Here is a 13,995-nt window from a genome sequence, read left to right on the forward strand (position 1 = left end):
TCTATGCTTTCCATCATGCTTTTGCTTTCATATAAAATATCTTCCCCTTCCGCTATGACTGCACGCTCTGTGTTTGTGTATTACACTCCCAGACACATGTAGATTGCAAGACATCCGTGAATATTTTTTGAGTAATAGCTTTTTGTTCACTTCCTGCAGCTTTTGGAGTCATCACATTTGTTTTGCATCTAATTACATTACTGTTATTTGCTGTCACTTTAAGTGTGTTTTCCTCACCTCTTGAATTGCATTGTAGTTTGTTTGAGAAAGGAATATGTTCATAGTTCTTCTATTTCCCAAAGAGTGAGTCGATGATAATGTATATATTTTTAAATTATTAATATTATACTGGTTTTTAGTTGTCCCTTACTGATATTTTGATAAGACACCTTTTTCACCATGTATTTATTGACATAAACTATCTTAAACCCGTTGGATTTGCCAACCTTTTAATCAACTCCTGTTAACCTTTCATTTTGTTGGCAGCTTTTATGGGCATATACACACAGAGACATAGGCCCACTCACACGTTCACTTGCACATATACAGAAGTATCATGCCCCAAGCCTATGTTCTCAATAATGTGTTTTCTGCTGGTTGGCTGCCATACCTTACTCTTAATTAATAGGTTGCTTTTCAACAGAAATATTATGCCTTGGGCATGTTCATAAACAATGTGTCTTCTTATGAAGATTTAAAGGTTATGGTAATGAAAAGAATCTTGAATGTTAGAGAAGGCAGGGGCAGAAATTAATTTTTGTCAGGTAAATTCTTTGCTTACCACTAAGTTATACTACATTACTCTTTTAATTTTATGCTTAGAATAAGCTTTCTAGGTTAAACTAGAAAACGAGTATATATATGTTTAAAGTCCAACTAAAATGAAAGTTTGGCACGATAATAATCATATGCTTGCTCTATCAATCTACTTGTTTTTGAAGAAAATATACAATTATTTTTCCTAATTTTGGAACACAAGATTATACATGCTTATGAAGAATTCCCAAGCTCATTTCTAACTAGCTAGATGATGACATATTATATGAAACTTGGGGTTTAATTCAGAGGATTGTCTGTCATTTTCCAGAAATGATTATCATCATTATCACAAATAAGTTATATATTCTTATTTATTGATTTATCTCAGGGAATACAGTATTTATAAGAAGAAACAAATGAAAAGTAAACTTAGTTCTACTTCATATTATAAAGAGCTTTCATAATAAAATAATACACACAAAATATTTAAAGGACTATAAGTACATAAAGCATTCATTTTTTAAAAAAAATCTATTTTCTCTTGACTTCTAACATATACATTGTTTATTAAACATGGGTTGTTCTATTAATGGAAACTATGCATTTCAAAGTTTGTGTAAATTACTTTTTTGGATTACTACTGTAATATAAGTTCATGGTGGGGCAAAAAAGTGAAACTTAAATTTGAACGTGAAGAGTAAATGCTATTTAATGGAGTCAGTGTCAAAGAAAAGTGTTGCAAACAGAGGGAACAACATAGGGGGAGACAAGAGGTGAGAGAGCATGAGACTCCTGGGAGACTTTAAGAAATTCAGTGCTGCCGGATGGTTGGAGAGGAAGCAGGAAGTGATGCCAGGTGGCAATGGTGACACAGGTAGAAATAATTATTCTTGATTTCCTCATTAACTTTATACCAGAGTTCACCATAATTTTGCCTCATTATGGAAAATATACGGGAATAAGGCAATTTTTGAGACAGAATGACAAAATAAGCATCCACGGCAGCAAAATATAATAAAGAAAATGTGTTGGTTTTTTGTTTGTTTGTTTGTTTTATATGTGGTCTAAGGGAGCATGAAGAATCAATCATGAAGCCCAGGCTTAGTTTCGTTTTATTTTGTTTTGTGGGGGCAGTAGTGTAGACTGCCATGACATTTACTACGATAGAATACAGAGGGAAAAAAAATCTTCTATTAACAGTCTTTCAGGGACAAATAACTGGTTTGGGAGATTTTTGGTATAAATTATCTCTAATAAAACAAATTAGCAATGTACAAAAGGAAATAACTACCATTTTCTGATTAAATGAACCAGGGCTCCTTGGAGAAATGGCAGATTCTGGTACTAAGGCAATAAAATAAAATAAAAGAGCATCATACATATAGTGCTAGAAAGTAAGAAAAAACTCAAAACAAACAAACAAAAGAGAACGAGGTTATGTCAAAGTGACACAGGAACCAATTTAAAAGAGCTTTCAATGGCCAAAACTAGAATAACTTTAAAAATAAAATAAGCAAGATAATATTGAATTATAACTCAAAATATAAAATAAATATACAGGAATACATATTTATATGGCCAAATTATTGATTACATGAATAAATGAAAGATAAGGTCAAGTTTTCCTCACAGAAGAGTCCCAAATGATATTTATAAATACTCCCTTAAATAGAACCCAGAAATAGGTCCATATAAATACAGTCAATTGATCACTGACAATGGAACAAAAACAATACAATGAAAAAAGATGAATCTTTTTAACAAATGGTTCTAGAACAACTGGACTTCCACATGTGAAAAAAAAAAAGAATCTAGATACAGACCTTACATTCTTCCCAAAATTAACTGAAAATAGATCATAGAGCTAAATGCAAAATGCAAAATTATAAAACTCCTAGAAGAGCTTTGAGGTAGAAGTGACATCTTATCCCTGACTGGCAATGGGGAGAACATTCATTAAGCTCCAAGATGACTAGATCATCTTTGGAATATTGAAATTTTTATTAAGGGTAAAACAAATCACATTTAGGTCCTATTCGACTTTAATCTAAAGTTAAATATATACACATAAGATTGCTGGTGGCAAGATGTTAATTTCAAAACACTGTACAGTATTTTAATTACTTGATGGAGCAGTTTCTTCCAGCATTGAAAGATCAAATGAGGGGTTGTGCACCCGAGTTGGTGGGTGCCATGCTGTCACCTGATGCAGAGCAAATTCTGTGGTACCTGTTCGAGGTGGAGGAGCTTGTGGAGGAGGTGCTGGTGGACAAGCAGCAGGTTGTGGATGTGGATGCCAAAAGGAATTAAAAACCCAGAAGGCCTCAGAGCCCTGCAGAATGGGCTCAGCCTCTCTGAAGATGTGGTTTGCTTCAGGAACATGTTTGTCAAGATGCCTTACCCTCAGGTGAAGGAAATGATTAAGAAAAATCAGGATCATCTGGATAAAGATATAGAAATAATCCAAAAACAATGAGGCCTAAGGCAAACCAGAGCCGAAGAGTTTTAACTTGAACCCCTTCAATCAGGATGAGCTTAAAGCTCTCAAGTTCTTCTTGAAAGGATGAGACACAAGAATCAAGATGGGGCACCAGTGACCAGCTCCTCTTCCTGGGGTCATGGAGGGCCTAAGACCCTTCAACCCTGACGCCTGTAAGGGCAGGCTCTCCTGCAAGGGGTCAGGTGTAAAGAATCTGGCCATAGCTCCTGTATGAAGCCTCTTTGTCTGAAGTACTTGGGTGCTCTTTTGATGGCAGGAGGGAACACTCAACCTGTTGGTGGCTGCTGGACCTCACCACCAGGGCTCAGTGGACATAAGATCTATTGACAGGCCCTGGCAGTCACCAGTGGGTGGGTGTGGCAGTGGCTGTGGGGTGTGAGAATGACTGCAACAGGTACTTCTCAATAATGACCTGCTGTTCACATGGCCCCTGAGCAGGGAGGAAGGGAGAGGGACAATGGAAGCTTTGTTTAGAAAGGGGAGAGACAATTTCAGGCAAGTGTAATGGAATTGGAATAAAGCAGAGGCTCACAGGTGGTTTCCGAGTAAAGGACAGAATCGTGGTACTTTGTGGTTCACCACAACCTTCCATGGGCAGACACACACAATTCTCCCCATTGCCTCCATTTTTGCCCCTTTTTTTCCTGCTTTATTCCATGAGTAGATGCTGCTTATCAGCCCTCTGTGGCCGCTCTTTGGTCATGAGGGTGTTGCAGAGTCCTGCACCAGGGATGAGTGAGCGGGTGTGCTGCCCCTGAGCATACAACATGTGTCAAGAATGCCACCCCACCACCTCTAAAAACAGGGCCTGGCCAGCTCTGGCTGCTCAGAGTACCTTCTGCCTTTAGTGGTCTGAGGTCCCAGTGTGAATGTGCTGTCAGGACAAAAAAAAAAAAAAAAGAAAAGAAAAGAAAAGAAAAAGAAAAGTCAAATACACATGGAAATACTTCTTCAACTTTGATTATAAAAGTAATATAAATATATATCTAATACTTCATGTCATATTTTGTCTTTCTATTTAAAACCTACTATTAAACTAAGTTTGTTTTGTGATTTTTGTATCTCTGTAAATGATAATAGCCTTTCTACTCTGATAAATTATTCTCTATTAATATAAATAACATGAAACTTTTCTTGTTTTTTATGGTTTTAATCTATCTAAACTTCAAAAATCTTCTATCAACAGTTAGCCTACTATTTATATAGAATTACAGAGTTATGTTTTATCTTGAAGTCATGCCATGTGACCTAAAGTAGAACAGGAAGCATACTGATAGTCATGTTTTTAAAATGGGCAAGTGCCTACAAGTTGTGATACTTACAAATGCTGGGATAAACCTTACCTGAAGCCAGGCCCAGGCTATGCTGGATTTAGTAATTTAACAACTTATTTAAATGTGATTAATTTTTCACTTTAGGGTTTCTCAGGTATACATATGTATGTGTACCTGTATGTGTGTGTCTGCGTGTGTGTGTGATTATATTTGTGTAAGCAACTGAAAATAAATATTGAAACATTTAGACTGTAAGATCCATATAAAGGCTATGACCAATAACATTTTTCTGATGACCTCTCTGCAGTTATGTTTTAGCACATTTCAGGATTGTTACATATGTTATTTCTCTATTGCTGTATAAAAATTACCTCAAATAGTGGCTTAAAACAATATATATTATTTCCTTAAAGTTTGCATGGGTCGGGAGTCTGGGCATAGCTTAAGTGCGTCCTTATGTTGATCTCAAAAGGCTGCAATAAAGGTGGCCAGGATTGCATTCTCCTCTGGAGCTTGAGGTCCTCTTCCAAAACCATGCAAGTTGTTTGCAGAATTCAATTCCTTGTATTTGTGAGATTGATGCTCACAGTTCCTAGCCTTCTGCATAGGTAGTTCAGAAAATGACTGTTTCTTCTTCAAGACCAGCAGGCAAGACTGTTTCTTCTTCAAGACCAGCAGGCAAGAAGCCCTACTGCTTCATCTCTTCTTTCAGGGAATGTCTGGTTCTTCTTTTAAGAGGCTTATTTGGTTATGTCAGGTCCTCCCAGGATGATCTTCCTTTTGATTAGAAAACTTATGTCTGCAAAATTCCTTTACTTTGCCATATTCTTGGTTAAAAGCAAAGTAACGTTTCTGTCTGCAAACAAAGAGAGAAGCTTATGCACAGAATTAGATACTAAGGGTGGGGATCATGAAGACCATCTTAGAATTCTGCCTACCACAACTGTCATGCAAAACCAGTGTGCTCACTTTGCTGGTCTACTGTGTATGGTAGGGTAGAAATAACTGAACACTAGTTTCTCCTAAAATAAAATATAATCTGTAAATTCACAATACTTTTTTCCTTTTTTAAATTTTCTATTCCCATTATAGGATTAATTGTACCTTAGAAAAGCACTTGCTGAATTAAACTGCATAATTTATTGGTTTGTAGTTGTAGTTGTACTACTCTATATTGATTATTGAATAAATGCTCCAGGTTCCCTTTTCATAATCTAAATGTTACTTGCCATTTTCTTCATACAATAAACTGAGAAACATAAGAAGAAAAAATGCCTCATTTGAAAGTCTAAGAATGTTTACTAATATTTAGGTTAGTAAATATTAACCTAGGTTTCTTAACATCAATGTTGGTCCTAATTAGATATGGCACTGGGAAACAAAATAAGTAACCTTTAAACTTAAGAGTATAAGGATACTGTAAAAGTTACTCTCTTTTTAAAAGTATAGGCACTTTAAACTTCAATTTCAAATATACAGAGCAGAAACAAAAGCTGCACCCAAGTAACTGTCCTCTGAAACATTAGGAGCATTTCCTACTTCAACACAAAACCTTAGCTTTAGGAGATTTTCTTCTGTATATTTACAACACTTCTCCCTCGAATGCATAGTTGAGAACATGGACTAACTGCATTTTTTTGTTTTGTTTTGTGTTCATGTGCAGATAAATAATTCATTGCAGCTACTACAATTCCTCTGAAAGTCCCTAGACATTATATAACAGTGCAAGTATGATATAAAATATAAAAGACAGTAAGTCATGAATATTGTTACTTTTACAACCTACTGGATCTCCTTATCTGTGCCTTACTTTACACAGCTGAGCACTATGACCTATCTCCATGGTTCATTTGTAGCTCTAGAAAGTGGCTGCTTTTTGAAGTTATTCTGAAACAAAAAATGCTGTTTTTCTTACTTTAAGAAAACTTTATTTTTATATTTTTCCTTTTCTGATTTTTAAAATAATAAAATATGGCTGTTCTTGAGTATTTATTGTTCCTCAATCTATCTTGGTTGCTGCCAATTTGTTTATAGTGACACCATTTCTCTCACTATTCCATAATTTTCCAGAGAGAGAGAGAGAGACATATATATGTACATACAAAATATACATATTCAGAGAAATATGTATATTTTCCCCCCAATTTTTAGTGTTGCTTTTTTTCACCTAAGGCAATCTTCTGCAATAGAATTTAATTTTTAAATTATTTTTCTAGTGGAGGACATGCTATTGTTACAAAATACTGAATTTGATTAATATTAGTGGTACACTGAAAAATAGATTTAAATTGAACAGAATCAATGCCCTAAAGACTGAAATATGTCTTAGTATCTAGAACATTAAGAAACATGTTCACCCCCATTGCATATAATTGAAGACATCGGTGTCTTTTTATTCAACGTAGAAATTATTATATTTTCCCTTGTATTTCTTCATTTCATTTAGTCCTACTTTAGGCAAAAATAAAAGCACACTGTGAAAACACTTTAAAACATATAGCATTGTTATGGGTTGAACTGTGTCCCGTCAAATTCATATACTGAAGTCCTAACTCCTTAGTACCTCACAATGGTACTTAGAGTCTTTATAGAGGTTATCAAGTTAAAATAAGGTCATTAAGGTGTCCCCTAATCCAATATGATTGATATCTATTTAAAAAGGGAAAATTTGGACACTGAGATGTATACAGGAAAAAAACGTGAAGACACTGAGAGAAGACATCCATGTATAAGGCAAAAAAACAGTCGCTTAACAGATCCTTCCCTCACAGCCATCAGAAGAAACTGACCCGGCTTTTACCTTTACTCTGGCTCCTAATCTTCAGAACTATGAAAAACTACATTTCTCTTGGTTAAGTCACTCAAGTTGTGGAACTTTGCTAAAGCAGCTCTAACAAACTAATACAAGTTCTTTAAATTTATATTATCTTGTGCTTATTAATATCATCTGGTTATTCATGGTAATAGTAACTTTTGAAATCAACAGCTCCAGGAGACCACACCAGCATTGTCCAATGAGTCATAGTCCTCCCTTCTACCTGGATTATTACTTATTGATCATGTCCTACACTCCGTTTGCCCTCACGGGCTTTGATTCCTTAATGTAGAAATTGTATACATAGCTTAGTGATTCAGAGATTTGGGGCCAGACTTTCTGAGTTGAAATACTGACTACTTTATTTGCTAGCTATGAGTTTTTATGCAATTTACTTTGTCTATATGCTTGACTAGCTGCAAAATTTGTGAAGCCTACTGTGAAAGGATAATGTGGGTTACCTCATAAGAAATGCAGGAAAAAAGTGCTATTAAATGTAACTAAAAAATAAACAGTTTTTAAAAAGTTACTAATTGCAAAATGTAATGGATAATCATGATACATGAATAAAAATATAAATTTACAAATGAAAAACATTTTGGTGTCATAAATTGATGTAATACAACAAATAGTGAAAGATAAAATATTGAAAAACAGATTTAAATTGAACAAAATCAAAGTTTTAAAGATTGAGATTTGTCTTGGTATCTAGGGACATCAGGGAACATATTCACTCACCAGGATTCTGTATCATCAAAAATGTCAATATGTTTTAATACTTTATTAATGTGGCATCTTGATTAATCATAAGATTTTTCTGGATCACTACTGCAAATTTTTTTTATTAAGTCATCAAAACTTATACTTCAATTTTCTAAAAATATATGTGAAAGTGACATCAATTGCTCTTGAGAAATGCAAGGCTACAAATAATTTTCTATTTTGAGAAAAGTATTTTTTGTAAACTACTAAAGCTGTGTATTTATGACCTAATACAAATAAATTGTATGTATTCTGAGTTTAATTTCAAGTTTAAACTTACACAATATTATTTTAACACTTCTTCAGACATTCCTTGTAACTTGCAGAATCAATTTAAGAAACTAAAAATTGATTCATTTTATATATATATATATAAAATTTAAAATACCTGGTAATGCATTTTATCTTTGTATCTTCAATTAGGAGAGAAAATTTAATTTTAGAGTTGCTTTTATTATTAATTTTAAAGTTATCTTTATTCCAAAAAGACAGTGGACATGCAAACTATTTTTCCTTTAGCAGAGTGTGAGAGGAAAAAGCAGCTGACAAATATACTAAGAAGAAAACATCTGAAATTTTAATGAATTTTTAAAGATTAAATGTAGGTTGTCCTGAGAATTTAGTTTATCTGAAGATTGATATGGAAATCATGTTCTTTTCTCTTCACTATGATGATCTTTAAATTTAATTTTTAGAGGGGCGGAGCAAGATGGCCGAATAGGAACAGCTCCAGTCTCCAACTCCCAGTGAGAGCGACACAGAAGACCAGTGATTTCTGCATCTTCAACTGAGGTACTGGGGTCATCTCACTAGGGAGTGCCAGACAATCGGTGCTGGTCAGTTGCTGCAGCCTGACCAGCGAGAGCTGAAGCAGGGCGAGGCATTGCCTCACCTGGGAAGCGCAAGGGGGAAGGGTATCCCTTTTCCTAGCCAGGGGAACTGAGACACACAACACCTGGAAAATCGGGTAACTCCCACACCAATACCGCGCTCTAAGCAAACGGGCACACCAGAAGAATATATCCCTCACCTGGCCGGGAGGGTCCCACGCCCATGGAGCCTCCCTCATTGCTAACACAGCAGTCTGTGGCGATCTAACTGCAAGGCAGCAGCGAGGCCAAGGGAGGGGCGCCCGCCATTGCTGAGGCTTAAGTAGTTAAACAAAGCCGCTGGGAAGCTCGAACTGGGTGGAGCTCACAGCAGCTCAAGGAAACCTGCCTGTCTCTATAGACTCCACCTCTGGGGGCAGGGCTCAGCTAAAAAAACAACAGGGGAAGCAGCAGAGGCCTCAGCAGACGCGAACGACTCTGTCTGACAGCTCTGAAGAGAGCAGTGGATCTCCCAACACGGAGGTTGAGATCTGAGAACGGACAGAGTGCCTGCTCAAGTGGGTCACTGACCCCTGAGTAGCCTCACTGGGAGACATCCCCCACTAGGGGCAGTCTGACACCCCACACCTCACAGGGTGGAGTACACCCCTGAGAGGAAGCTTCCAAAGTAAGAATCAGACAGGTACACTCGCTGTTCAGCAATATTCTATCTTCTGCAACCTCTGCTGCTGATACCCAGGCAAACAGGGTCTGGAGTGGACCTCAAGCAATCTCCAACAGACCTATAGCTGAGGGTCCTGACTGTCAGAAGGAAAACTATCAAACAGGAAGGACACCTATACCAAACCCCCATCAGTACGTCACCATCATCAAAGACCAGAGACAGATAAAACCACAAAGATGGGGAAAAAGCAGGGCAGAAAAGCTGGAAATTCAAAAAATAAGAGCGCATCTCCCCCTGCAAAGGGGCGCAGCCCATCGCCAGCAACGGATCGAAGCTGGTCAGAGAATGACTTTGACGAGATGAGGGAAGAAGGCTTCAGTCCATCAAACTTCTCAGAGCTAAAGGAGGAATTACGTACCCAGTGGAAAGTAACTAAAAATCTTGAAAAAAGGGTGGAAGAATTGACAGCTAAACTAATTAATGCAGAGAAGGTCATAAACGAAATGACAGAGATGAAAACCATGACACGAGAAATACGTGACAAATGCACAAGCTTCAGTAACCGACTCGATCAACTGGAAGAAAGAGTATCAGTGATTGAGGATCAAATGAATGAAATGAAGTGAGAAGAGAAACCAAAAGAAAAAAGAAGAAAAAGAAATGAACAAAGCCTGCAAGAAGTATGGGATTATGTAAAAAGACCAAATCTACGTCTGATTGGGGTGCCTGAAAATAAGGGGGAAAATGAAACCAAGTTGGAAAACACTCTTCAGGATATCATCCAGGAGAACTTCCCCAACCTAGTAGGGCAGGCCAATATTCAAATTCAGGAAATACAGAGAACGCCACAAAGATACTCCTCCAGAAGGGCAACTCCAAGACACATAATTGCCAGATTCACCAAAGTTGAAATGAAGGAAAAAATCTTAAGGGCAGCCAGAGAGAAAGGTCGGGTTACCCACAAAGGGAAGCCCATCAGACTAACAGCAGATCTGTTGGCAGAAACTCTACAAGCCAGAGGAGAGTGGGGGCCAATATTCAACGTTCTTAAAGAAAAGAATTTTCAACCCAGAATTTCATATCCAGCCAAACTAAGTTTCATAAGTGAAGGAGAAATAAAATCCTTTACAGATAAGCAAATGCTTAGAGATTTTGTCACCACCAGGCCTGCCTTACAAGAGACCCTGAAGGAAGCCCTAAACATGGAAAGGAACAACCGGTACCAGCCATTGCAAAACATGCCAAAATGTAAAGACCATCGAGGCTAGGAAGAAACTGCATCAACTAACGAGCAAAATAACCAGTTAATATCATAATGGAAGGATCAAGTTCACACATAACAATATTAACCTTAAATGGAAATGGACTAAATGCTCCAATTAAAAGACACAGACTGGCAAACTGGATAAAGAGTCAAGACCCATCAGTCTGCTGTATTCAGGAGACTTATCTCACATGCAGAGACATACATAGGCTCAAAATAAATGGATGGAGGAAGATCTACCAAGCAAATGGAGAACAAAAAAAAGCAGGGGTTGCAATCCTAGTCTCTGATAAAACAGACTTTAAACCATCAAATATCAAGAGAGACAAAGAAGGCCATTACATAATGGTAAAGGGATCAATTCAACAGGAAGAGCTAACTATCCTAAATATATATGCACCCAATACAGGAGCACCCAGATTCATAAAGCAAGTCCTTAGAGACTTACAAAGAGACTTAGACTCCCATACAATAATAATGGGAGACTTCAACACTCCACTGTCAACATTAGACAGATCAACGAGACAGAAAGTTAACAAGGATATCCAGGAATTGAACTCATCTCTGCACCAAGCGGACCTAATAGACATCTATAGAACTCTCCACCCCAAATCAACAGAATATACATTCTTCTCAGCACCACATCACACTTATTCCAAAATTGACCACATAATTGGAAGTAAAGCACTCCTCAGCAAATGTAAGAGAACAGAAATTATAACAAACTGTCTCTCAGACCACAGTGCAATCAAAGTAGAACTCAGGACTAAGAAACTCAATCAAAACCGCTCAACTACATGGAAAGTGAACAACCTGCTCCTGAATGACTACTGGGTACATAACGAAATGAAAGCAGAAATAAAGATGTTCTTTGAAACCAATGAGAACAAAGATACAACATACCAGAATCTCTGGGACACATTTAAAGCAGTGTGTAGAGGGAAATTTATAGCACTAAATGCCCACAAGAGAAAGCAGGAAAGATCTAAAATTGACACTCTAACATCACAATTAAAAGAACTAGAGAGGCAAGAGCAAACACATTCAAAAGCTAGCAGAAGGCAAGAAATAACTAAAATCAGAGCAGAACTGAAGGAGATAGAGACACAAAACACCCTCCAAAAAATCAATGAATCCAGGAGTTGGTTTTTTGAAAAGATCAACAAAATTGACAGACCACTAGCAAGACTAATAAAGAAGAAAAGAGAGAGGAATCAAATAGATGCAATAAAAAATGATAAAGGGGATATCACCACCGACCCCACAGAAATACAAACTACCATCAGAGAATACTATAAACACCTCTACGCAAATCAACTAGAAAATCTAGAAGAAATGGATAATTTCCTGGACGCTTACACTCTCCCAAGACTAAACCAGGAAGAAGTTGAATCCCTGAATAGACCAATAGCAGGCTCTGAAATTGAGGCAACAATTAATAGCCTAGCCACCAAAAAAAGTCCAGGACCAGATGGATTCACAGCTGAATTCTACCAGAGGTACAAGGAGGAGCTGGTACCATTCCTTCTGAAACTATTCCAATCAATAGAAAAAGAGGGAATCCTCCCTAACTCATTTTATGAGGCCAACATCATCCTGATACCAAAGCCTGGCAGAGACACAACAAAAAAAGAGAATCTTAGACCAATATCCCTGATGAACATCGATGCAAAAATCATCAATAAAATACTGGCAAACCGGATTCAGCAGCACATCCAAAAGCTTATCCACCATGATCAAGTGGGCTTCATCCCTGGGATGCAAGGCTGGTTCAACATTCGCAAATCAATAAACATAATCCAGCATATAAACAGAACCAAAGTCAAGAACCACATGATTATCTCAATAGATGCAGAAAAGGCTTTTGACAAAATTCAACAGCCCTTCATGCTAAAAACGCTCAATAAATTCGGTATTGATGGAACGTACCTCAACATAATAAGAGCTATTTATGACAAACCCACAGCTAATATCATACTGGATGGGCAAAAACTGGAAAAATTCCCCTTCAAAACTGGTACAAGACAGGGATGCCCTCTCTCACCACTCCTATTCAACATAGTGTTGGAAGTTCTGGCTAGGGCAATCAGGCAAGAGAAAGAAATCAAGGGTATTCAGTTAGGAAAAGAAGAAGTCCAATTGTCCCTGTTTGCAGATGACATGATTGTATATTTAGAAAACCCCATCGTCTCAGCCCAAAATCTCCTTAAGCTGATAAGCAACTTCAGCAACGTCTCAGGATACAAAATTAATGTGCAAAAATCACAAGCATTCTTATACACCAGTAACAGACAAGCAGAGAGCCAAGTCAGGAATGAACTTCCATTCACAATTGCTTCAAAGAGAATAAAATACCTAGGAATCCAACTTACAAGGGATGTCAAGGACCTCTTCAAGGAGAACTACAAACCACTGCTCAGTGAAATCAAAGAGGACACAAACAAATGGAAGAACCTACCATGCTCATGGATAGGAAGAATCAATGTCGTGAAAATGGCCATACTGCCCAAGGTTATTTATAGATTCAATGCTATCCCCATCAAGCTACCAATGAGTTTCTTCACAGAATTGGAAAAAACTGCTTTAAAGTTCATATGGAACCAAAAAAGAGCCCGCATTGCCAAGACAATCCTAAGTCAAACGGACAAAGCTGGAGGCGTCACGCTACCTGACTTCAAACTATACTACAAGGCTACAGTCACCAAAACAGCATGATACTGGTACCAAAACAGAGCTATAGACCAATGGAACAGAACAGAGTCCTCAGAAATAATACCAGACATGTACAGCCATCTGATCTTTGACAAACCTGAGAGAAACAAGAAATGGGGAAAGGATTCCCTATTTAATAAATGGTGCTGGGAAAATTGGCTAGCCATAAGTAGAAAGCTGAAACTGGATCCTTTCCTTACTCCTTATATGAAGATTAATTCAAGATGGATTAGAGACTTAAATGTTAGACCTAATACCATAAAAACCCTAGAAGAAAATCTAGGTAGTACCATTCAGGACATAGGCATGGGCAAGGACTTCATGTCTAAAACACCAAAAGCAATGGCAGCAAAAGCCAAAATTGACAAATGGGATCTAATTAAACTAAAGAGCTTCTGCACAGCAAAAGAAACTA

General features: G+C 37.2%; 1 pseudogene; it reads left to right on the plus strand.

Annotated features, from left to right (window-relative positions):
- Positions 1–2,952: 2,952 nt before the first annotated feature.
- On the plus strand, positions 2,953–3,326 carry LOC104655966 (annotated as a pseudogene).
- The last annotated feature ends 10,669 nt before the right edge of the window (positions 3,327–13,995 follow it).

This window comes from Rhinopithecus roxellana, chromosome 10, assembly GCF_007565055.1.
Source record: "Rhinopithecus roxellana isolate Shanxi Qingling chromosome 10, ASM756505v1, whole genome shotgun sequence".
Classification (NCBI taxonomy): domain Eukaryota; kingdom Metazoa; phylum Chordata; class Mammalia; order Primates; family Cercopithecidae; genus Rhinopithecus; species Rhinopithecus roxellana.